We start from the raw sequence: 25713 nt of genomic DNA on the forward strand, positions 1-25713 counted from the left end.
CCAAGCACAGAAATGAAAGAGGAAGTGTAACATGGGAAGGGGACATTTTAGGGAAAGAAAACAGTGACTTGGCCATTTTCTAAGTCTTAAACAGAGTCTTAAACTCTGAACCTGTGTCTACTGAGTTTCACTGTTGACAACTTCTCTGAAAAGAAATGTAGATATGTCTGTTTTTCTGTCTACTAGGTTCTCAGCTTTGCATGCATGCTAAGTCACTTCATTTGTGTCCAACTCTTTGCGACCCTCTGGATCTTAGCCTGCCAGGCTCCTCTGTCCATGGGATTTTCCAGGCAAGAATACTGGAGTGGGTTGCCATGTCCTCCTACAGGGGATCTTCCCGACCCAGGGGTCAAACCTATGTCTCTTATATTTCCTGTGTTGGCAGGTGGATTCTTTACCATTAGTGCCAGGGGGGATGCCCTCTCAACTTTAGCAGGATTTTTAAAAAAAGGTATGCCACCAAAATTATTAAAATCTGTTGGACTAGCAACATATTCAACGGGTGAGAGGAACAAATATATAGGTTTTAAAAAACACATTTTCCATGTTACATATCACCATGCCTACCTCAAAATGTTCTATTTGAATTCCCAGACAACGATCCTCCAGCTAAAATGCATTAGCACCACCCAGATGCAGACAAAATTTTTATCTCCTCATATTTTTCTTACAGCATTTATTTGAGTCCCAAACCAAATAATCCTGTCTATATATCATGAGAAAAATACAAAGAAGTTTATTTTTGGGGAAAATGTCTCATTAATCATAAAAATCTAGTACTTCTGAAATGAATAGTGTTGTAAAACACAAAACCAGAAGGTTAGATCAGAGCACACATATGTCAGCAGAAGAAACTGATTTCCACACAGTGTCTGGAAGGCAGTAGAAGTAGAATGAAGGTTTCCTTGCATTGTTATGGGGCTTCTCAGTGGCTCAGCTGGTAAAGAATCCGCCTGCAATGTGGGAGACCTGGGTTCAATCCCTGGGTTGGGAAGCACCCTGGGAGAAGGGAATGGCAACCCACTCCAGTATTCTTGCCTGGAGAATTCCATGGACAGATAAGCCTAGAAGGCTATATAGTCCATGGGGTTGCAAAGAGTTGGACACGACTGAGCGACTTTCACTCACTCACTTGCATTGTTACCATGGCTTGTGGCTGACTGTCTCACTGATGCCAATCTCCTAATGAAGGTCTCCCTCAGAAAAAAACTGCCTGTTGTCTGCTGCTCACTTGGTTCCTGTAATGCTGATATTCTGATCAGCTGACTGGGATTTACCTGATGCAGGCATTTGTTATTACCACCCTTATCATCTTCATCAAAGCAGCAGTGACTGTGAGCCTATGAAAGCAGCCACTTAGCCATGATGTCAGACCTTCGTATACACATACACTCTTCACAAAAATCTGCACATGGAGTTTATAGCAGCTTTATTTGTAATCGCCAAAACTAGGAAATAGACAAGATATCCTTCAATAGCATGTGTGCGTGCCAATTCACTTCAGTCATGTCCAACTCTTTGTGGCTCCATGGACTGTAGCCCTACAGGCTCCTGTGTCCATGGGATTTTTCCAGGCAAGAATACTGGAGTGGGTTACATGCCCTCCTCCAGGGGATCTTCCCAGTCCAGGGACGGAACCCATTTCTCTTGTGTCTCCCCTGCACTGGCAGGCAGATTCTTAACCACTAGCGCCACCTGGGGAGCCGATCCTTCAGTAGACAAATGGCTAAATGAACTGTGATGCATCCAGATATTGGAATATTATTCAGCACTAAAAAGAAATGAGCTACCAAGCCATGAAAAGACGTGGAACAACCTTAAATTGTGAAAGAAGCCAATATGAAAAGGCTACATACTGCATAATCCCAGCTGTAAGACATTCTGGAAAAGGCAAAATTACGGGGATAGTAAAAAGATTGGTAGTTGTCATGGAGTGTAGACAGGGAGACATAAACAGGTGAACACAAATTTTCAGGACTGTGGAAATAGTATGTATAATATTAATATCATAATAATGGACACATATCATTATACATTTGTCTACACCATTACAATGTAGAGCATCAAGAGTGAACCCTAGGGTAGACTATGAATTTTGGGTGATCATGATGTAACATGACAGAATGATCTCAATTCGTCTCCAAGACAAACCATTCACTATCACAGTAATCCAAGTCTATGACCCAACCACTAACGCTGAAGAAGCTGAAGTTGAATGGTTCTATGAAGACCTACAACCTTCTAGAACTAACACCAAAAAAAGATGTCCTTTTCATCATAGGGGACTGGAACACATAAGTAGGAAATCAAAAGATACCTAGAGTAACAGGCAAATTTGACCTTAGAGTACAAAATGAAGCAGGACAGAGGCTAACAGAGTTTTGCTAAGAGAACACACTGGTCATAGCAAACACCTGCTTCCAACAACACAAGAGATGACTATACACATTGACATCACCAGATGGTCGACACTGAAATCAGATTGATTATGTTTTTGCAGCCAAAGATGGAGAAGCTCTGAATATCAGTAAAAACAAGACTGGGAGCTAACTGTGGCTCTGATCATGAACTCCTTATTGCAAAATTCAGACCTAAATTGAAGACAGTATGGATAACCATTAGGTCTTTCAGGTGGGACCTAAATCAAATCCCTTATGATTATACAGTGGAAGTGACAGATTCAAGGGATTAGATCTGATAGAGTGTCTGAAGAACTATGGATGGAGGTTTGTGACATTGGTCAGGAGGTGGTGATCAAACCATCCCCAAGAAGAAGAAATGCAAAAAGGCAAAATGATTGTTTGAGGAGGCCTTACAAATAGCTGAGAAAAGAAGAGAAACTAAAGGCAAAGGAGAAAAGGAAAGATATACTAATCTGAATTCAGTTTCAATGAATAGCAAGGAGAGATAAGAAAGTCTTCCTAAGTGGTCAATGCAAAGAAATAGAGGAAAACAATAGAATGGGAAAGACTAGAGATCTCTTCAAGAAAATTAGAGATACCAAGGGAACACTTCATGTAAAGATGGGCTCAATAAAGGACAGAAACGGCGTGGACGTAACAGAAGCAGAAGATATTCAGAAGAGGTGGCAAGAATACACAGAAGAACTGTGCAAAAGAGATCTTCATGACCCAGATGACCACCATGATGGTGTGATCTCTTACTTAGAGCCAGACATCCCAGAGTGCATCAGCTATAGAAACCCTATATGGGGAATATTGGTAGTGGTGGAAGCTATGCATGCATGTGTGGGGACAGGGGGCCTGAGGAAAGTTTCTGTATCCTCCTCTCAATTTTGCTGTGAAACTAAAATTGCTCGAAACACAAGTCAAAAAAATACACATATCCATACACATGTAATCTAAACCCATGTGCTGTGTAATGTTCACTGCCTTCCCTTGATTTACAGAATACAGCCCCAGTCTTTTGACTAGAGTGGAGTATAAAAAATAAGTCCATATAGGACAGACTCTTTAGCATGGCATTGAAACCCAAAGGCCCTGCACACCTCCTTCCTCTCCTTCTTCGTGTCCCTTCCAGCCTTTCTTCCCATATACTATCCCTTCTCCTTTCTGGCTCCACATCATGCCTGGTGCTCTGCTTTAGAAATAAACGTTATTGCCAGTACCAAAGCACTCTACACCTCTGTCTGTTTCCTCTACCTGCAGTTCCCTCCACACCTATCAAATTCCATCCCACCTCTGCCACCATCAAAACTGGACAAGGCCCATCTCAAGCACCTCCCAGTTCTTCAGCTCCAGGCCAGAAGCAATGTCTTTCTCCTCTGGGCATTTGATGTATTCCTATCATTATACCACTTGTAGAAGATGGCCTCCACATTTGGACATTGCAGTCCCACCTATTCCTGCCCCCTCACCTCCTCCAGGTAGGTATTCACCTACTGATTACACATGCCAAGTTGCTTCAGTCGTGTCTCTTTGAGACTCTATGGACTGTAGCCTGTTAGGCTCCTCTGTCCATGGGATTTTCCAGGCAAGAATACTGGAGTGGGTTGCCATTTCTTTCTCCGGGGGATCTTCCCGACCCAGGGATCAAACCCATGTCTCTTACGTCTCTTGCACTGGCATTGGCAGGCAGGTTCTTTACCACTAGGGCCACCTGGGAAGCCCCCTACTGACCACAGAAGGTGCTCAGTAAACACTGGGGAAGTGAATTGAACTGAATATGAGGGCTATAGGGGTAAAAAATACTCCTATTAACAACAAATTCTGGTATAACATTTTTTTTGTTCCACATTCGAGCTTTTTTTCCTGCTGATCCTTGAGAGAATAATTAGTGAAAATGTATACACATTCCATCTGAATGAACAGGAGAAGTGCATTGTTCATCAGTCAGTCAGTTAGTTTAGTTGCTCAGTCGTGTCCAGCTCTTTGCGACCCCATGGGACTGCAGCACGCCAGGCCTCCATGTCCATCACCAACTCCCGGAGTTTACTCAAACTCATGTCCATTGAGTCGGTGATGCCATCCAACCATCTCATCCTTTGTTGTCCCCTTCTCCTCCTGCCCTCAATCTTTCCAAGCATCAGGGTCTTTTCAAATGAGTCCGTTCTTCGCATCAGGTGGCCAAAGTATTGGAGTTTCAGCTTCAGCATTAGTCCTTCCAATGAATATTCAGGACTGGTTTTCATTAGGATGGACTGGATCTCCTTGCAGTCCAAGGGACTCTCAAGAGTCTTCTCCAACACCACAGTTCAAAAGCATCAATTCTTCAATGCTCAGCTTTCTTTATAGTCCAACTCTCAGATCCATACATGATTACTGGAAAAACCATAGCCTTGACTAGACAGACCTTTGTTGGCAAAGTAATATCTCTGCTTTTTAATATGCTGTCTAGGTTGTCATAACTTTTCTTCCAAGGAATAAGCTTTTTTAAATTTCATGGCTGCAATCACCATCTGCAGGGATTTTGGAGCCCAAGAAAATAAAGTCTCTCACTGTATCCAGTTTCCCCATCTATTTGCCATGAAGTGATGGGACCAGATGCCATGATCTTAGTTTTCTGAATGTTGAGTCTTAAGCCAACTTTTTCACTCTCCTCTTTCACTTTCATCAAGAGGCTCTTTAGTTCTTCTTCGCTTTCTGCCATAAGGGTGGTGTCATCTGCATATCTGAGGTTATAGATATTTCTCCCAGCAATCTTGATTCCAGCTTGTGCTTCATCCAGCCCAGCGTATCTCACGACGTAGTCTGCATTTAAGTTATATAAGCAGGGTGGCAATATACAGCTTTGACGTAGTCCTTTCCCTATTTGTTCATATGTGAGCATAAAACACACTGGCACTTTTGCCACTACATTTGCCTTTGTACTGGACTGCTGTCATTGAAGAGCTGGAGATTTGGCCACCAGATGGCTTCTTGCATGGCCTTCAGCTCCCAAGTATTTATTTTACTAACAGGCGAACAGGCCACAAAGAATGCAGCCAGTTGGAACAGAACTTGGTTTCTTAACGAACCTCCTCCAGGGCAGGAATTCTGTCTTTTTATTGCAATGTTTAATTCAGAACCTGATACACAGAGTTTCAACATATTTTCTTCATACTCTTTCATGCTGTCTTCACTCAGTAATAAGGTTCTGTTTATTTCTTTCCTTTCTTCCTTCCTTTGGCGTATCTGTATTGACTTCTCGTTAGTGTTGCTGCAAACACTGGAATGTGAGATGACACAGACACTTGTGGGCAGAACAGTGCGGTTCCTACCGCCGACAAGCCTGCCTTCTGTTTCGTTAGCAGATACTGCCCTCTAATGGAGTCTGGGCAGATCTTAAAACTTTACTCTTGTTTTGCAGCGAAAATGCACCAAGCATTCCAGCAGGCAGTGAATAAACAAAGGTAAGTGGGAAGAAATCCTCCCAATATTAATAATCTCATCAGCTCAGCTTTCAAAAGCTCTTCTCCACGATTCTCCATACTGTTAGTGTATTCAAATATTTTGCAAATATTCTTAAAATTCAAAAATCTTAACATTGACTTCCTGTATTATTTTTCTTACTATATACAGCTTATTATCATATCCTGACTAAAAGATGGTCCTGAAACTTTAGATTTTTCACTTAGTTTTCATTTTCACTTAAAGATCTTTGAGAGTGGTTGTTGTTTGTTTCGTTAGCAAGTTGTGTGGGATCATTCCCTGGCTCTGCCACCATGAATTAGATGGTTGAGGTTCAAGACAAATCATTTCAACTTTCAACTTTTGTCCCTTTGTCTAGCTATGGCTCTTCACCAAAGACAATGTAAAGATCAAATGAAATATTACATATGAACATACTCATTAAACTCTAAGATGTTACACTTACGTGAACTATGATTGTTTCTGGATTAAAAGATATACTTAATAAGAGATATTAGGTGTTAAAATATCAAGTGAAATAAAATTGCATTTAAACAACTTGACTTAAAAATTATGAAATATTTAGATATGTGAATGTAGAAAATATTGTTTCCTTCCCTGTAACTTCTTAAAATAACATAGAAGATGACTCTCATTTCCCTAAGAAATTTTGTTACAATCTTAGCAAAGGGCAGATCTGATTCAAAACCTAGAGAGCCCTACTAACCTTGTAATTCTATTAAAAAAAAAAAAAAAAACCTGGCCTCATTGTGCAGTTTGGGGGATCTTCGTTTCCCAACCAAGGATTGAACCCAAGCCCTCAGCAGTGAAAGTCCAGAGTCCTAACTGCTGGACTTCCAGGGAGTTCCCTGTAACTCTATTTTTCAAAGTAGAGGAATAATGTTCAATCTGAAAATAAAGTCCTTAAATACATTTTTTATCCTTAAAATAAAATACTAAAACTACCACTAATTGTGCTTCTATTAAAACCATATAAACGGGACTTCATATTTTATATCACATTATGGCTTTGAAATAATCTTGCTTTATCATTCTATCTTACAGGGAAGGATCCTGAGGCTCTGAAAAGTTAAGAATCTTACCCAGGGTCAGATGACTAGTAAATGATCATGAGGATTCAAACTGCAGTTGTTTTGGCTTAAGAGTTTGTGTTTAGTTGACTTTTGTCTAACATATGCTCCACGGGAAACACTTGTGAAAGGAAAGTGAAATGGGGAGGAGAGTTAATCACTTGACTTCTCAGGAATTATCCTACTTATCTCTGTTTCACTCTGAAAATATAGACTTAGCCAAGAATTGACTTTTAAATTCTGAAAATCACCAGTCTTGTGTTATCTAATAAAATTAAATACTCTTATTAAATAAACTGGAAAAAAGCTCTAAGTATAATTTTTTAAATTATTTAACATTGATTTGATAAGATGTTAGTGTCAAAAATACACAAAGAACTCATGCAACTTAGCATCAAAAAAAAAAAAAAAAACCCAATCAAAAAATGGGCAGAAGACCTAAATAGACATTTCTCCAAAGAAGTCATACAGATGGCCAACAGACACATAAAAAGATGCTCAGTATCACTAGTCATCAGGGAATACAAATCAAAATCACAATGAATGTCACCTAACAACTGTCAGAATGGCTGTCATCAAAACAAGAAGAAATAACAAGTGTTGGTGAGGACAAAGAGAAAAGGCAACCTTCCTATGCTGTTGGTGGGAATGTAAATTGGTGCAGCCACTATAGAAAATAGTGTGGAGGTTCCCAAAAAAATTGAAAACAGAGCTACCTCGTGTGTGTGCATGCTAAGACACTTCAGTCGTGTTCTACTCTTTGCGACCCTATGGACGGTATCCTGCCAGGCTCCTCTGTCCATGGGATTCTCCTGGCAAGAATACTGGAGTGGGTTGCCATGCCCTCCTCCAGGGGATCTTCCTGACCCAGGGATTGAGCCCGCATCTTTTAAGTCTCTTGCATTGGCAGGAAGGTTCTTTACCACTAGCACCACCTGGGAAGCCCTAGAACTACCATACAATTCAACAATTTCATTTCTGGGTATTTTTCCAAAGAAAACAAAAACACTAGTTCAAAAAGATACACGTGCCCCTATATTCATTGAAGTCAAGATATGGACACAGTCTAAGTGTTCATCAACAGATGAATGGGTCAGAAGATGTGGTGTGTGTATATATGTATATATATATATATATATATATATACATATACATACACAATGGAATATTGCTCAGTCATATAAAACATTGCCTTTTGTGATGAAATGGATGGACCTAGAGGGTATTATGCTAAGTGAAATAAGTCAGAGAAAAGCAAACACTGTTGGATTTCACTTGTATGTGGAATCTAAAATACAAAACAAAGAAAAAATATAAGAAAACAGAATAGACTTGTAGATACAGAGAACAAACAGGTGGTTATCAGAGGGGAGAGGAGTTGGGGGATGAAATGGGTAAAGGAAATTAAGAGGTAGAAGCTTTCAGTTATTAAAAAAGAAAAAAGAGTCAGAGGGATAAAAGGTACAGTTTGGGGAATATAGTCAATTAGATTGGAGTATCTGTATGGGGACAGATGGTGTCTAGATGTATCATGGTAATTATTTTGCAACATATAGAAACGTCAACTCACTATGTTATCACCTGGAAATAACAAAGTGATGCAGGTCAGTTATCAGGTGAAGTGAAAGTCATTCAGTCGTGTCCAACTCTTTGCCACCCCATGGACTATATAGTCCATAGAATTCTCCAGGCCAGAATACTGGAGTGGGTAGCCTTTCCCTTCTCCGGGGGATCTTCCCAACCCAGAGATTGAACCCAGGTCTCCTACATTGCAGGCAGATTCTTTACCAGCTGAGCCACAAGGGACACTCTTTCCCTTGGGTAAGGGCTTCCCTTTCCTAAGAGTAGGTCAGTTATACCTCAATTTAAAAATATGTACAAGCAGAGAAAATTGATCAAAATGCTAATGGCACTTATCTGTAGGGGGTGCAGATTATGGGTAACTGTTTAAAAAAATTTGTAAACCTGATTATACATTTTTGCTTTCAATGCATTTGAGTGACATTAAATTCCTTACCTCCTAAGTGTGCTGTCAAATATAAGGAACAATTATTTAAAGAGAAACGAATGCAGTGAAGGTGGAATTTTACTTAAGGAAATTTAAGTTCTAGGCCACTTTTTCCTATCACTTAGTACAATTGTGAGCTAATGTTCTGAATTTCCTGAAAAGGAAACATAAACTAACCTCAATAGAAAAGTGGTATGATGTAATGAAACAACATCTAAACATTAAACAATATATATGATGTGTTAGAAACCTCAAAGGTAAAGAATCTGCCTGCAATGCAGGAGACGCAGGTTCAATCCCTGGGTCAGGAAGAACCCCCGGAGAAGGAAATGCCAACCCACTACAGTCTTCTTGCCTGGAAAATCCCAATCCATGGAGTCTCAAAAGAGTCAGACAGGACTGGGCGACTCAGTAACAAATTAGAAACCTCGCGTGACTTATTTTGCCTTACCAAAACCCTCTAATGTATAAAGTTTTACCTTTACTTTATAGATATCTACTCCAGATGATTCACCTAAATCAGGGTACTTGGCTCGTCAGTGGCAGAATCTGGACAGGCCCAGGTTATAACACTGCCAACCGGATAACAGATCTGGAGCTCTAGCCAGTCCTGAAACCCCCCCTGCCCTTCACCCCAGTTCTGGACTGACCTGCAGCCAACATTCCTCTCAATTGTCTTTGAGGATGGAGTTCCGGGCTGTAGTCTCTAGCTTAGAATAGTGACTGTAAGTACCATAAAATTGTGTGATTTTTTAATAAAGTTTATTGAAATGAGTAGCAGACTGGTGTGAGACCTGAGGAGGGTTACTGGACTATAAGGAACCAGAATAATTTAAAAGTATCTTTTGAAAAGTCTCCTCTCCTCTCCTTCCCTCTTCTTTCCCCCTTCCCTCTCCCCACCTCCTCCTCCTTCTTTTTTCTCTCTCCCAATATAGATATCTATATCTGTCTTTCTATCTATAAAAATGGATATGTATCTATATCCATCTATTTGTGTCTGTCTGTCTGTCTATCTATCTAGAGAGATTTATTCTTTGGTGTTAAGCTCTTCATTTAAAGACAACCAGGAGCACACTTACAGGAAGAAGGAGGAGACTAAGAAACTGGGTTCATTTTGCTTGCTACTGCAAGGGAGTATACACACCAGAGAACACGTGGAGCATCTCTGAGAGAGTTGGGTAATTCTACGGAGGTGTCTGGAAAGAAGGTGATGTTCTGGGTTGGAGGTTGTCAAGGAGGGTGTCATTTCAGCAGTCTCAGTGATCTGAGTTCAGGAGTCAGGCGGACAAATCAGACATGGGGCATCTGCTTTGAGAGCAGCCAGCACTCAGAGGAGGTCAGGGATCAAACTTTTGCAGCTGTGTGGAGACCCTGCAGAGAAACACCATGTACTTGCTCTTATCCATGATGCACTGGAAGACGGTTTATGTTCTGTTAGAAGCATCACTGGATGGTTCCCACAGACCTATTTTCCTTTCTCATTAGGTGGATACAGCATGTGTGTGTGTGTAATTCCAAATAATAATAGGTGCCATTTATAAGGTCTTTGGAGAAGGCAATGGCAACCCACTCCAGTACTCTTGCCTGGAAAATCCTGTGGACGGAGGAGCCTAGTAGGCTGCAGTCCATGAGGTCACTAGGAGTTGGACATGACTGAGTGACTTCACTTCCACTTTTCACTTTCATGCATTGGAGAAGGAAACGGCAACCCACTCCAGTGTTCTTGCCTGGAGAATCCCAGGGACGGGGGAGCCTGGTGGGCTGCTGTCTATGGGGTCACACAGAGTTGGACACGACTGAAGCAACTTAGTAGTAGCATAAGGTCTTTATGTTTGCTAGGTTAGGCAATTTATTTACATTAACTCTAAAGTGAAGTGAAGTCGCTCAGTTGTGTCCGACTCTTTGCAACCCCATGGACTGTAGCCTACCAGGCTCCTCCATCCCTGGGATTCTCCAGGCAGGAATACTGGAGTGGGTTGCCATTTCCTTCTCCAGGAGATCTTCCCAACCCAGGGATCGAACCCAGGTCTCCTGTATTGCAGGCAGATGCTTTACCTTCTGAGCCACCAGGGAAGCACATTAACTCTAAACCACAAGGCAATTCTCTCAGGAAGATAAGATTGTCTTTGTTCTACAGATATGAAAAGGCAAAGTTCAAGAACACATCGTTAGCAAGTACTGTGGGCCAAACTAAATCAGGCTGCCCAAAACTCGCTTGTCCCTTTAGTCTGGCCTCTCTATCAGCCTATCTCCTTGGCCCAGGCTCTGTTTATCAAACCCCCTTGACATTATTAAGCTATTTTAATGTTCCCTCCTTCTCTCTCTCTCTCTTTATTCTAGACTTATAAAGAGATGTCTTTCCTGGGACTGTGCTCTAATATTTTTTTAAAGATGAAAAGATGGTGTCTTTTAAAAGTTATAAATCACTTCTGCCTGAGTTAAATTTACTTCCAGGGCAGACTCTCTCTTTCTCTTTTTGTCCCCTGAAAAGGCCTCTCAACACACAAACACACAAAGTTAGTTCATATCCATTGAGGGTGGGGGTGGGGTCAATTGAAATGATCACTAACCTGAAGGCAGATGCCTTTTGAAGTTGGTTTTCTCTGTTAGCGTGATTCCACCCAACATCTCTGTGCCAATTGCCTGTCAGCCTGAGTTCTAAGCACCTTACATGCATTTCTCACATGATCTTCAAATGTATCCTGTGAGGTGAGAATTATTATTAATCTAATTTCACAGATGAAGAAAGAGGGAAAACAGTGGTTGAGTGACTTGTTCAAGGTCACTTTGTAGTAAAGGGGAGAACAGAGGATTTAAATTTAAGATCTCTGGATGCTGAGCTATATATGTGTATATAGATATATATCTGTGAAATAAAATTCACGTTTTATGGCAGAACAAGAAGTATTTCAGCATAAAAATTTCTTCTCTGCCCTTTGGCCTCCCCTCTCCCTGCACTGTGCATTGTGTATCTGCATTAGTCATCAACCAGACTTCCGCCATCAGCAGGAATACCTGCTCAAGAACAGCATTCTCCCAGCATCAAAAAGACAACTCCTTAAAAGATCTTGATCTTATACGGAATCACATGACCCATCACAATGATGCTTAGATCTGAATTATGTAAACTGTCACTAATCCATCACTTGAGGTACAACCCTCTTCTCAAATAACTTGTATAATTGGGCCTTGACTTCAAGTGGGTGAAACTGTTCCCAGAACTTTCTAAGATGCTCAGGTTATAAGTCTTGGATTTGGCTCATAAAAATTTCCATTTCTTTCTTAGATTGATTAATTTTTCATTGACATATTTTTTGTAGAGCTTTGCCTCCACACAGGGTCAGCCATAGATGAGCAAGGCTGATGGTGGGATGCTGACTGGAGGGTTAAGTGCATGGAGCGAGCTGGACTCTGAGAGGCACGCTTTCCAGGCCCAGAGGGAGCTGACAGGGAGGCTGTTCTGAAAGGAGTTCTGAGGACAAGCCAGAGCTGGTTGTTAGCGTGATCTCTCCAAGAGAGATCCACAGCTCATGGTAATGTTGCAGGAGAGAGAGCAGGGCATGAGAGGATGATCATGTCCCAAGTCTCAGGTAAGTCCCTGGGATGGCTGCCAAGCTTGGGTTCTTGGCTTCTGGCAGGAAAGAATTCAAGAACAAGCCATAGTAAAGTGGAAAAAGGTTTATTCAGGGAGATACACATTTCATAGAGTGTGGGCAATCTCAGAAGGCAAGAGGCTCCAGGGTATGGAGTTGTCAGTTTTTATAGGGATGGGTAATTTCATAAGCTAATGAGTGGGAGGGGTGTTCTGAACATTTTGGAAAGGGGTAGGGATTTCTAGGAGTTGGGCCACAGCCTACTTTTTGACCATTTGTGGTGAGCCTTGGAAATGTCATGGGGGCTGTGGGTGTGTCACTTAGTATATGCTTATATATTACAATGAGCATGTATCTTGAACCTCATTATTCTAACCCATTTATATCACGTCCTCAAAGTCTGTCATTCTTTTAAATGTTGTGCCCTGCTCCCTTCCTCAGCAATACTGAGTGCTACGTTCTGTGTGGTTTCCCTTCAGAGATCCCTAAATTTGTAGTAAAACCAGGTTCTAAAACAACCCTGGTTTCTTCCGTGACGTGGACCATTTAGGGCCATGAGTATCCCACATTCAGATTGTGAACACAGGCTGTGAGGCCAGCACACATGGGTTTCATTTTGTTAAAAAAAAGTGCTTGAAGAAGACGATGAAGGTGGAAGAGGAGAAAGAAAAGGAGGAGGAAATGAAATAAGAGCTGCTGCTGCTGCTAAGTTGCTTCAGTCGTGTCTGACTCTGTGCAACCCCATAGACAGAAGCCCACAAGGCTCCCCCGTCCCTGGGATTCTCTGGGCAAGAACACTGGAGTGGGTTGCCATTTCCTTCTCCAATGCAGGAAAGTGAAAAGTGAAAGTGAAGTCACTCAGTCGTGTCCGACCCTCAGCGACCCCATGGACTGCAGCCTTCCAGGATCCTCCGTCCATGAGATTCTCCAGGCAAGAGTACTGGAGTGGGGTGAAATAAGAGCAAACAGTATTTATTAAAATACTGTTTCTTTGTTAAGGCTGAACATATGCCACCCTATGACCTAGCCATTCTATTCTTAGATGTTTACCCAACAGAAATGGACTGTGATCACCTGGAGCCTGGAGTATTTATAGCAGTGCTATGTGTAATAGCCCCACATGCAGATGGTAAAGAATTTGCCTGTGCAGGAGACCTGGGTTCAATCCCTGGGTCAGGAAGATGCCCCAGAGTAGGGAATGGCTACCCACTTGAGCTTCCCAGGTGGCACTAGTGGTCAAGAACCCATCTGCCAATGCAGGAGACCTAAGAGATGCGAGTTCAATCCCTAGGTCAGGAAGAAGTAAGTGGCAACCCATTCCAGTATTCCTGCTTGGTGAATTCCATGGACAGAAGAGGCAGATGGGCTATAGTTGCCACAGTCCTTGGGGTCACAAAGAGTCAGACACAACTGAAACGACTTAGCATGCATGCACACTGAAAACGATTCGATGTGTACCAACCGTAGATGGGAGAAGGAAATCAGGAGTACTTATCAAATGAAAACATGATCCAACAAAAAGAATAAACAATTTCCAACTACATGCAACAGCATGGCTGACTATCATGTACATACTATGGCTAAAAGAATGAAGACAAAAGAGTGTGCAGGTTGTATGATGTCATTCATATAAAGGTCAAGACCAATCTGTGCTGGGAGAGGTAAGCATGATGCTGATCCTTGTTGGGAGGGAGTGGAGGAGGGCAGGAAGAGAGTTTCTGGGTATGAGTAACTCTCTGTTGCTTTTTGATCAGTTGAAAATGTGTTGCACAGTATACTTAGATATAGTCTCTTTTCTGCATGTACATCACATTTCAGTACAATATTTTTAATTAGAAAAAGATGTCTGATCCCTCACCTAAAGATCAGAATGCCTAGGCAGGGTCATGGCCCTGTCACTGTCTGGTGCTTGGATTGGGAGGGTGGGTACTTGAATGAAGCCTATTCCTTCTCAGGGTAATCACATAACAGACTGGGAAAGGGAGACTGTCTATGTGACACATGCCAAGTCCTATAGGGTAGCTAGGTCAGGGATGGTGTGGTATGGGGATGGCAGAGAGACAGGGAGAGGAAATTCTGTGAGAAACTGTGGTGCCAAGAGCGTGTGGCTTAAAACTAATACAAGTTTAACCTAGAAGGGACCTTGCTAGTGTATCACTGTCTGATTTTGAACTTGGTGAACAGAAGCAACAGTTTATGGAAGTAAATCTGCCAGAGGCTTTATATTTACTATCCAAAGTTCTTGGGTAGCTTCCTCATTGATTGAAGATCCTTCAGTTATTTATTTGGCCTATGAAAGTGACCTGGGAGTGACTCATCATTCCAAATTCCCTGGGTTTGGCTGGTGATAAGAGGGATTCAGAAATGTGAATAATTTTAACACCATTTTCTGGAACCAAATACTTCCCAGTAAGGTGAGTGGGTTTTTCCTGAGTCTTTGACATACCACAGTAGCTTATAATGTTTCTTGCTGTTGTAGCTCCAGGCTCCTGGAAGAATAGGGTCACTATTGTTAGCTCTGACCATAATTCTTTTCCATTATGTCAGGTAGGGTGATATGGTGATGGTTTTTCCAATCAGACACTGAAGAAGACTGGAAACCATTGTCTTCCACAGCTAAGAATCAGCTGTAAAAAGCCCTCAACACAAAATCAAAATCTATGGGGGTGACTCATGACCCGGATCACTGTCTAACTTCTGGAATGATTTGAAGTACCAGTTCCTTTGCACGCAAAAACAAAGAAAGATGATATATGTATACCATGAAGTTTCTGAGAAGAGTGATTTCATATGTAATGTATTTTGAACTTAGCATAGAGGTGGTCTACCTGCTCATAAAAGGAGAAAGATTGGATTGATAACACATTTCCTCTTGATGCTGGATTTATATATGACTTGTTAGCTTTGTATTCATAGTTTTGGGTTAAACCCTCACTTAGGATACAATTATGAGCTTAAAGTGTCAAGAAGGCCACCGCCCAGAATGAGCTGAGACTTGAAAAGGATATAAAACTCAATATTAAGAAAATATGAAAGGAAATTAGAAGGTGGGTTGTAAGTTTTATTTGAGCAAGAAAAACAAGAGAAGTGATCTGCCCAGTGCCTGGGGCAAGTGTGGGATCTAATGTTCATAGATTTTAGAGGAAAAGCAGAATGGCCCCCGTTCAATGTTCCCTGCAGTGAAGGCTGTTCAGAGAGAGAAGGAGGGGCCAACAGAAGTCCAAGATTGTGGGAATTTATGAAAGAGATGAAGCTGATCAAATGGAACCCATCAAAGGCAGTCTGGATTCTGGGGCTCAGGCAAATGAGGGTGAAAACAGAGAGGAGTTTTCTTAGGTGCCTAAAATGATCTCTGAGCAGTCAGAGATACCACGGAAGGTAACCAAAAAAGAAAAGAAGAGACTGCTCCTGTGGTCCAGTGGTTAATAATCCCCCTGACAATTGCAGGGGACAAGGATTTGATCCCAGGTCTGGGAACATGCTGCGGGGCAGCTAAGCCCCTACACCACAACTATTCAGACCAAGCTCTAGAACAAGCTCTGCAACAAGAGAAGCCCGCTAACCACAACCAGAGAGTAGCCCTCACTCACCACATCTAGAGAAAGACTGCACAGAGCAATGAAGACCCAGAGTAGCCAAAAAATAAATAAAATTTGAAAAAAATCCATAGTAAGTGACAAAATAAAAAGAAAGAAAGAAAAGAGGAGCACATATCATATTGACTTGATCTCTGCAAACTATAAACCAATTAGTACCAGATAAAATCCTTGGGCAATGCATTAAAAGGATGGTCTGTGATGTAATGACATGGTAATCCCTGGGAGACATGGTGATTTCCGGAAACAACATCTGGTTCATTAGAACAAGTCCATCTGGACAGTGCTTATTTTCTTAATTGATGGTTCACAGAGGAATAGGAACAGTGCATACAGATCTTGGCATGGCACTGACCAACGGTCCCAGGACATCTTTGCAGACATCAGGGAAAATGTGTCTATGTTGATGGCTTCATAGTCTTTTGTACTGATTTAGCTCTAAAATGATGGTGTATCCTGGATGGAAGTCTCTAGTGGTCAGATACTTTTGCTTGTTCCACAGTTATACAATCATTTGAAGAGGGTTTGTACCTTTGGCCACCTGATGCAAAGAACTGACTCATTAGAAAAGACCCTGATGCTGGGCAAGATTGAAGGCAGGAGCAGAAGGGAACGACAGAGGATGAGATGGTTGGACGACATCACTGATTCAATGAGCATGAGTTTGAGCAAGCTCCAGGAGACGGTGATGGACAGGGAAGCCTGGCGTGCTGCAGCCCATGGGGTCAGGAGGAGTCAGACATGACTGAGCAACTGAAATGAACTGAAGAGGGTTTATATGATGCCTGGATCACATCTATGAGTGTTGATGAAAAGCTGACAGTTATAGTAGGAAGGAGGGTGTGTGTGTGTGTGTGTGTGTATATATATATATATATATATATATATATATATATATATATACAGAGAGAGAGAGAGAGAGAATATGGACTAGTATGATGGAATTAGAATCCTAAAAATTTTTTTGACGGACTTGGGTGATGGATCTAATCTAACTTATCTAAGCCTCAATTTTATTACCTATAAAAGGTGGATACTAATATTCCCTTTGCCATAGGGCTGCTGAGGGGATTCAATTAAGATAATGGTTTAAAAGTCAATGGATTTGCCCTTGTGCTTGGCACACAGTTAATGCACATCTATTGTTTTCTTTGATACTATGGATAATAAAGTTATAGGCAATATGTTAAAAAAAAACAAATATAATGGAGTTAGATCCAAAAAATAATTCCCTCTCCACAGAACCAGGAAGGTATACATTAACAGAAATTCATCCAACAAATACATAAGGCTTTGGATTGAACTTAAGCCCAGTTTGAGCCCAGAGTGTACATAACTGTCACTAAAATCTTATATGTGACTTAGATTGCCTCAGTGGAACTTTAGTGTCTAGAACAAGGCAAAGGGTTGTTCCTTTTGCCCATTGAAGCTCCCTTTGTGCCAGAGGTGCTGAGTTTGGGGTTGGACCATACATTTTCAGAGGCTCTCAGCCTTGCTAGTAAATTAGACTCACCCAAAGAGCACTGAAGACTCCCCAGTATCTGAGCCCCAATCCAGAACAATTTAATTAGAATCCTGGGCTGGTGCTGAGAATCACTGCTCTAAATTAAATACTGAGTATCAACAACTTTTTCTGTATAGGTCTACCCAAGACAGTGATGGGACAGTGGAACTCAGCCATCTGAAGTGACTAAACAAAATGATGTGCTTTAAAAAAAAAAATAGAGAGAGATGTTGCAGGAACCTCCCTGGTGGTTCAGTGGCTAAGACTTCATGCTCCCAATGCAGGGGGTCTGGGTTCAATCCCTGCTCACGGAACTAGATCCTACGTGCCACAACTAAGCATTCACATGTACAACTGAAGATTCTGCGTGCTGCAACTAAAGACCCAGATGCCACAACTAAGACCGGGCACAGACAAATGAATAGTAGGGGAAAAAAATGGACTTATAAAACATTAAAATTTTTAAAAAATAAATGTTGCAAATTGCCGGGAGCCAGCATATTGCATATTGAATGCATATTGCATATTGAGTGCAGCACTTTCCACAGCATCATTTTTCAGGATCTGGAATAGCTCAACTAGAATTCTATCACTGCTGGGAGCCAGCGTGAGGCACTCTGCCCGTGGCAAAGGTCATGAGGAAGGAGGCTCGGCATACGCAAAGGTGGGATCGAGCCTCAGGAGTTCCCCTGGAAATTCTCGAGCATCTACCCCCAAAACCAGAGTCTGCCTACTTTCTGCTTTGTGCTTTCACCTACACCTCTGACTTTACGGGGGGCTGTCCCCCACTACCTCTCTCTGAAAAAAGAGTTAGCTTACAGCTCCAGTTAATAATTCCTGGGTGTGACAGTGTTTCAACCTATAAACTCCTTTGGAAATCCTCTAGCCTGCCTGAATAGGTTTTTCCGGCCACATGTGATTGTTCAGAGCCTCCCAACTGTGAGAGGCAGGAGATGTTCTAAACTGTCTAAACACAGATTCTTTTGAGTAGTTAAAAGATTGATTAGAAATTGTATTGGTGAAGGGTTTTTCACTTATTGGGCCAATGTTTGCTGCTAAGTCTCCATACCCCTTACCTACTGTGTCCTTGGCAGTGTATTGATTGATATAATGGGTGTATAGAAATGTAAGTATAGTAGCCTCAATGTTTGTAACCTTGGACCCTTGAGTTAATTCTTTTCTTGATTGAGCCCACCTCACCTTTGCCCTATAGGAATGCAGCTTTGTCCAATGCTTTTTAGAGGCTGGCGCCTGACTTTAGAATAATCAACTTTAGAGAAAAATAAGTTTCTTAAAATGTTAACAGGCCTCCGGGCCAGAAGATGATGCAAATCACCTAAACTTTTGCATATGATAAGTTTGCAGGAAGAAAGCCTGGCTTACTGCATGACTCTACCCCTTCCCCCATTATCCTCTATGCACAACTTAAGGTATAAAAACTACTTTGGAAAATAAAGTGCGGGCCTTGTTCACCGAAACTTGGTCTCCCCATGTCGCTCTCTCTCTCAAATTCTGGCTGAGTCTCCATCTGGAGCGCGGAACCCGCCATGCTCGCTAATTATGCCTGGGCTTCTAAGATCTGACCAGGGAGGCCTCAGTGTCTCCTCTCCTTCGGGAGAACGGAAGGACACCTGCGGCCTACGTAAGTGGTGCAAACTTCTTGTCTTGAAGTTTTATTGGTCTCCTGCATAAACCAAGCTACTCAGCCTCCTTTCTCCACTGAATTTTCCTACTGAGCTATCCTCATTCTATTACTCTTTATATCTTTGATAAATATTTAAATAAATAGGTCGCCGATGCCGTCTCTCCTTCGAATACCCTGGATCAGCTGGGGCAAATGAACTTATTTAACAAAAAAGAAACAGAGTCACAGATGTGAGAAATAAACTTACGGTTACCAGGGGGAAAAGAGGAGGGGATAAATTGGGAGACTGAGATTGACATATCACACTAATATATATAAAATAGATAACTAATATGGACCTACTGTATAGCACAGGGAATTCTACTCAACACTCTGTGGTGACCTATATGGGAAAAGAATCTAAAAACAAGTGCATATATGTATATGTACAACTGATTTGCTTTGCTAAACATCATAGACCAACACAATATTGTAGATCAACTATACTCCAATAAAATTTTTTTTAATTTAAAAAAACAAAAAAGAGATGTAAAAGATAAAACTTTCAAACAATTGAAGGGCTGTGATGTATTGAATAGAAGGATAAGATTTTTTTTTTCTTATCTCCGGGGCCAAGACTTAGATTGTTGTATGAGTTGTAGGGGAATACATATTTATTTAATCTAAGAATAATATCTCAAATAATTAAATTTGCTCAAAAACTAAATGAATTTCTGTGGGAAATTAATAAATTCTCATGACTGCTGGTGTTCAATGTTCTCTTAACTACCTTCCAGGGATGTCATAGAAGGAAGTTGTATATGTAAAAGGAGCCTTTATATTTGAATTAATTAATGCATTAATTATTTTATTAAAAATTCTCATCTGTTTTGAAGACAAAATTGAACAACTTTCACTAAGTAGTCAGGGGTTAGACATTGGTATTTTTAAAAAGCTCCTTAGGTGCCTGGCCACCTTCCCCAAATGTTCTGTCTCCTGATTCCACTTTCCATTAAAAACTCCAGTGATAAGAATTCTGTGCTATTAGACAGGAGTTTGTGGAAAATGACCCAGTACCCTTCAATGCCTTTTTATACAGTTCATGAGGTTCTCACAACAAGAATACTGGAGTGGTTTGTCATTGTCTCCTCCAGTGAATCAAGTTTCATCAGAACTCTCCACTATGACCCATCCATCTTGGGTAGCCCTGCATGGCATGGCTCATAGCTTCATAGAGTTATGCAAGCCTCTTTGCCATGACAAGGCCACGATCCATGAAGAGTCCCTTGGACAGCAAGGAGATCAAACCAGTCAGTTCTAAAGCAAATCAACTCTGAACACTCATTAAAGGACTGATGCTGAAGCTGAGGCTCCAATACTTTGGCTACCTGATGCTAACAGCATACTCACTGGAAAAGACCCTGGTGCTGGCAAAGATTGAAGGCAGAAGAAGAGGGTGACAGAGGATGAGGTGGTTGAATGGCATCACCCATTCAATGGACATGAACTTGGGCAAACTCTGGGAGATGGTGAGGGACAGGGAGGGCTCACGTGCTGCAGTGCATGGGGTTGCAAAGAGTCAGACATGACTTGGTGATTAAACAATAATAATCCTTCATTGGCAGCATATCCAGGAGAGACTTTAGATGTAGTTAAGGTAACCAAGCCTCAGAGATTATTCAGACAGCGCGGATAGAGTGAAGTGCTGAATTACCTCCTGGGTAGTTTTCTATTGCTTTTTGTACCATTTTAATCTCTGACAGGTAGATTGAATCCTGATAAAGGTACTTTATAGTTGATGGTATTCACTATATCACAGAAGATTTTTGATCTTCAGCCAATTCTCCATTTATTTGCAAACAATCAATACAATTTTGCTGAATTCCAGTAAAATAAAGGATTTGGATAGTCCCTGGAAGTTATGACAATAGAGGATTAAGTTTGTACCTCAGGGCTCAAAGTCCTGGAACACCATCTGTTTAGTCCACTTCTATCTGTTCCTATTTTTAATGCCATGTTCTTTTTGAATATGAATAATATTTCTGTACTAATAAGTCTGCATTGCTGTAGGTAAATGATTATTAGTTCTTCAAAAGGGTGGAAAAGCACCTTGGCAAAGAAAGGAAGTTTATTTCATCCAGGTTATTCATTAGTGATCAGAGAACAAGAGCTATCATATTAATTCTCTGAAATTCTGAACCATCTCTTTGTTTCATCGCCAAAGATTGAGAGAGAAAAGGGCCTTTCCTTTTAACCCTAATCTCAGTCTCAAGACAATTTGTTTTTAAATTTCAAGAAAAGGCTTTTCAGTCATTAATTGACCCAATAAATGGGGGAACTCTGTCTCAACTTGATTACTCAACATCTTTATTTATTCATGTGTTTTATTGCATCCAACACAGCCTTCAAAAGAATTGACTGGTTTTGGCCGATCTGGTAGGCCATCAAAGGATATTAAGATGTACCTTCATGGTTTGAGTTAGATTATCTTGAAGCAAAAATCAAAAGGGGTCAGGGTCAAAATCTCAGACCAAGAGCATTTGGAGTTAGTGGCTGATTCCTACAATATTAACAATTACAAAATTATATTATACCCCCATTCATTCACATGATTCACTTTATGCTATGCTAATTCTATAGCTTTGTGACTTTTGCTGTTAGTTTCCTTCCCACTTTTCTTCACTCATTTCTCAGTTGCTAACATAACTCTGATTTTCTTTAGGGCAGCTGTGTGCTTTGGAATATGCACTGGCCATAAAAGGAGGTATTTGATAGAGTTCTAGTCAATAAGAAGAAAGCCTAACCTGCTAGATGTTTCATATTGAATTTGGATTTCTTATTGAAAGGGAATGGCTTCCTTAATGGCTCAATGGTAAGAATTCACCTACTAATGCATGGGACGTGGGTTTGACCCATGGGTTTGAAGATCCCCTGGAGGAGGAAATGGCAGCCCACTCCAGTATCTTGCCTGGAATCCAACAGACAGAAGAGCCTGGTGGGCGACAGTCCACTGGGTCTCAAAAGAGTCGGACACGACTGACCAACGAAAAACAACTCTAAATAAAGTTACATTCACTAAGATTAAGCTATTTCGTCCATCTTTGCCTATACTCTTCTATGGGTGCCCTAGGGCAATCTTTGTAAGACTCCAGAAAAGACATGGTTAGGTTAGAAAAACAGAAGTGTATTCATTGAAAGAGGAAGAAATGAGGAAAAGTAGTATATGAACATTTTACTATAGAGTTTATAAACTCAGAGATGTATGAAACACTTTTTATAATCTTTTAAGAAGAGAGAATCAATTATAGAGTCAATATTTTTAAGTTCAAAGAGGATAGTCATCCTGTCGCTTTATTTAACAGATAAGGAAATTGACTCAAATAAGGAAAAGAAACACACCTAGTTGAAAGTATAGCCCAGTGTGTAGAAATTGTTGGTGTTTTAGAGGAAGTATATAAAATTAAAGCATGATATTGATGCTAGAAAAAATATTTTTATTTTGCTTTTTGTTCTAGGAGATTTTGCAGATTAAAGACACACACAGTTTTTTAGCTGATGCTGGTTTTCACTGAGCAGAGATGACTAGCTTTGCAAATGCTAGTAATGTTTTTAGGACTGAATTGGAGCTCAGAGATGTAAACAGTTATGGGCTGTTCACACCAGGTGCCAAGGCCAGCCCAGGAGAGAGCAATCAGGGGTGCGGGGTCTTTCTGATAACTTGTTACTTAGGATCTCAGACAGCTAATTTCCACAACAAAAAGGAGGTAACAGAAGTAGAAGACTGAGGGATGAAATATAAAAAAAGAATGGGTGCCAAAGCTCTAGAGAGTCAGCAAGACAATGCAGTTACTTACTTTCTTCTGGGCAAAAAGAAAATCAAGTCAATCGACATTCAGGCTCAGGTCCAGCTTCTGAATTCAACATCCTGTCCTCAGTTCTGGTCTTCCCTGTTTGTAATAGAAATACATTTCCAAGTTAATATCTGCACTACTCCCTCTGGTGGACAGAAACTGAACTTCTTTATAGTGTTGGAACAGAGGTCTGGATCTAACCAGCTGCAAACCATCTGGTTAAAGTCCCAGATTCTCGAAAAAGTGAAAGTGTTAGTCTCTCAGTGTCCAACTCTTTGTGACCCCATGGACTGTATCCCGCCAGGCTCCTCTGTCCATGGGATTTCCCAGGCAAGAATACTGGAGTGGGTTGCCATTTCCTTCTCCAGGGGATCTTCCCCTCCCAGGGATGGAACCTGAGTCTCCTGCATTGCAGGCAGAGTCTTTACTGTCTGAGCCACCAGATTCTTGTGAACTCCCTTTTTTCCCTGCAACTGGGAACGTTGATGTCTACTATGATTCTAAAACCAGTCCAGTCTAATTTACATACTGCTGCTGCTGCTGCTGCTAAGTCGCTTCAGTCGTGTTCGACTCTGTGCGACCCCATAGAAGGCAGCCCACCAGGCTCCCCCGTCCCTGGGATTCTCCAGGCAAGAACACTAAGTGGTCATAAAAAGCACAAAGGCAGTGCTTTCCAAATGTTCTTTTGCGGTAGTTAAACATGTTATTCAAACAAGCTCTTGAATAAGCTGCTTAGCATGAAGCTGGGGCTCATGTAAGTTCCATGGCAGCGCCTACAGCACCCCCACAGAACCACAGCACTCTGAAAAGGCCAGGTTTTAAAAAAAACAGCGCTGAGATATGGCGTTTGAAGAAAACCTAGGGTGAATAATTTGCAAATCTCTTTCTCTGTTTAAAGCTACTTTTTTAATGAACTGATTTCCAAAACATAAAGCACTCCTCCCTTCCAAAAAGAAATGAAGGTATCAATTTTCTTACTTCCTCAAAAAGAGTGAGTGAGTGAGTGAAAGTTGCTCAGTCATGTCCGACTCTTTGTGACCCCCATGGACTATACAGTCCATGGAATTCTCCAGGTCAGAATACTGGAGTGCTTAGCCTTTCCCTTCTCCAGGGGATCTTCCCAACCCAGGATGGAACCCAGGTCTCCCACATTAGCTTTGTCAAATATCTGCAGCTCAGGTAGCCGTAGTATGTCTGTACATAATGTTGTATTTATTAAAGGAAAGTAGGAACATTCAGGAATGTGTAGAAATGAAAGGATACATACTTATCCAAATTGAGTGGTCTTTGAGGCTGTCTTCTATGTATCTGCCAGGTGCTCACTTGTGACTTATCTGGTAATGTAGACCCCTTGAAGACTGAAAATTAATTTTCACGTTTCCTAATAGAGGGTCTATCTCTTGGAGAAGACCCACAATGAGTAAAAATCCAAGGAAAATATTTCTAAGTTTACATTGAGAAATAAGACAGTCAGGCAGAGAATTCTCTTTTGTGTCAGACCTACCCAATGTCTTAGCCTATCAGTCCAAAACCAACAGAAATAGAGGAACATCCCAGAGAACAGTGAAGCATCTCATTCAGTAAAGAAAAAGATGAGTTATTATAGGATTTGGGAAAAGGGTGGAATTAAAGTGAAAATTAAATGCAGTGCCTTGACAGGCTGAAAGCAAGTGAGGGCTGTGGATTAAGGATCAATATCAAATCTAGATCATCATGTAGACTTAGAGCACTATTTCTTTGGAAACCAGAGTTCAGACAGATGTGAAATATTGTGTCCAGATACTCTGTATCCGAAGCTCAACATCTGGATTAGAAATTGAGGCTGCTTCACTGGATCAAAGTCACTGAAATCTTCCAGGTAAAATGGAACGTCTCATCCCTACTGATATAATTTCACACAGCAAAGTTTGATATTCATGATACTAGGGAAAAATATTTCTCAGTGTGTAAGAAAGCAGTAGTCATTCAAGGAAGAAGATTAGCTGATGCTTTCTAGCTGTGGTATGTCCTTGGGAGAAATAGTGCTGTCCATAAACTTTACAGCTGGCTTTCTCATGTCTGTTATTCCAACTTGATGAAAGGCTGGCCATGTGTCTAGTCTCTCGGCGCAAGAGAATCTGTACTTTTCTCAGTGGGCTGGCAAAAGTCTCTCCAAGTAGGCTGGGTGAGCAAGTGGGCTACCAGACACTCCAGGTAAGAAAACAAAACAAAACAGGACTTTCCTGCTGGTCCACCACTTAAGACTGCGTTCCCAGTGCAGGACTCTGCGTTCTACACTTGATTGGGAACTAAGAGCATTCATGCTGCACGGTGTGGTAAAAACCCAACTGAAAAACAAACAGTCCAGGTAGGGTAAGGATACTCCCTGACATTAACATAAAGGAGAATAAATAGGCTACCAGAACAAGGTCGCTGTCACTCCAACACTTGAGAACATCAGGCTGGGATAGGTCGTCACTCTCCACTCAGATTGGCCTCCGTCTCTCACTCCTTTCCTTTTTCTCCATGGCTCCTAGGTTCTTCCTTTGTAGTGATGTAAGCGGTGGCAAAATCACTTATTTGACACATTCCTCCTTTAGATGTGTTAATATTTTCAA

The sequence above is a fragment of the Bos mutus genome, chromosome 9 (genome assembly GCF_027580195.1).
Source record: "Bos mutus isolate GX-2022 chromosome 9, NWIPB_WYAK_1.1, whole genome shotgun sequence".
NCBI lineage: Eukaryota > Metazoa > Chordata > Mammalia > Artiodactyla > Bovidae > Bos > Bos mutus.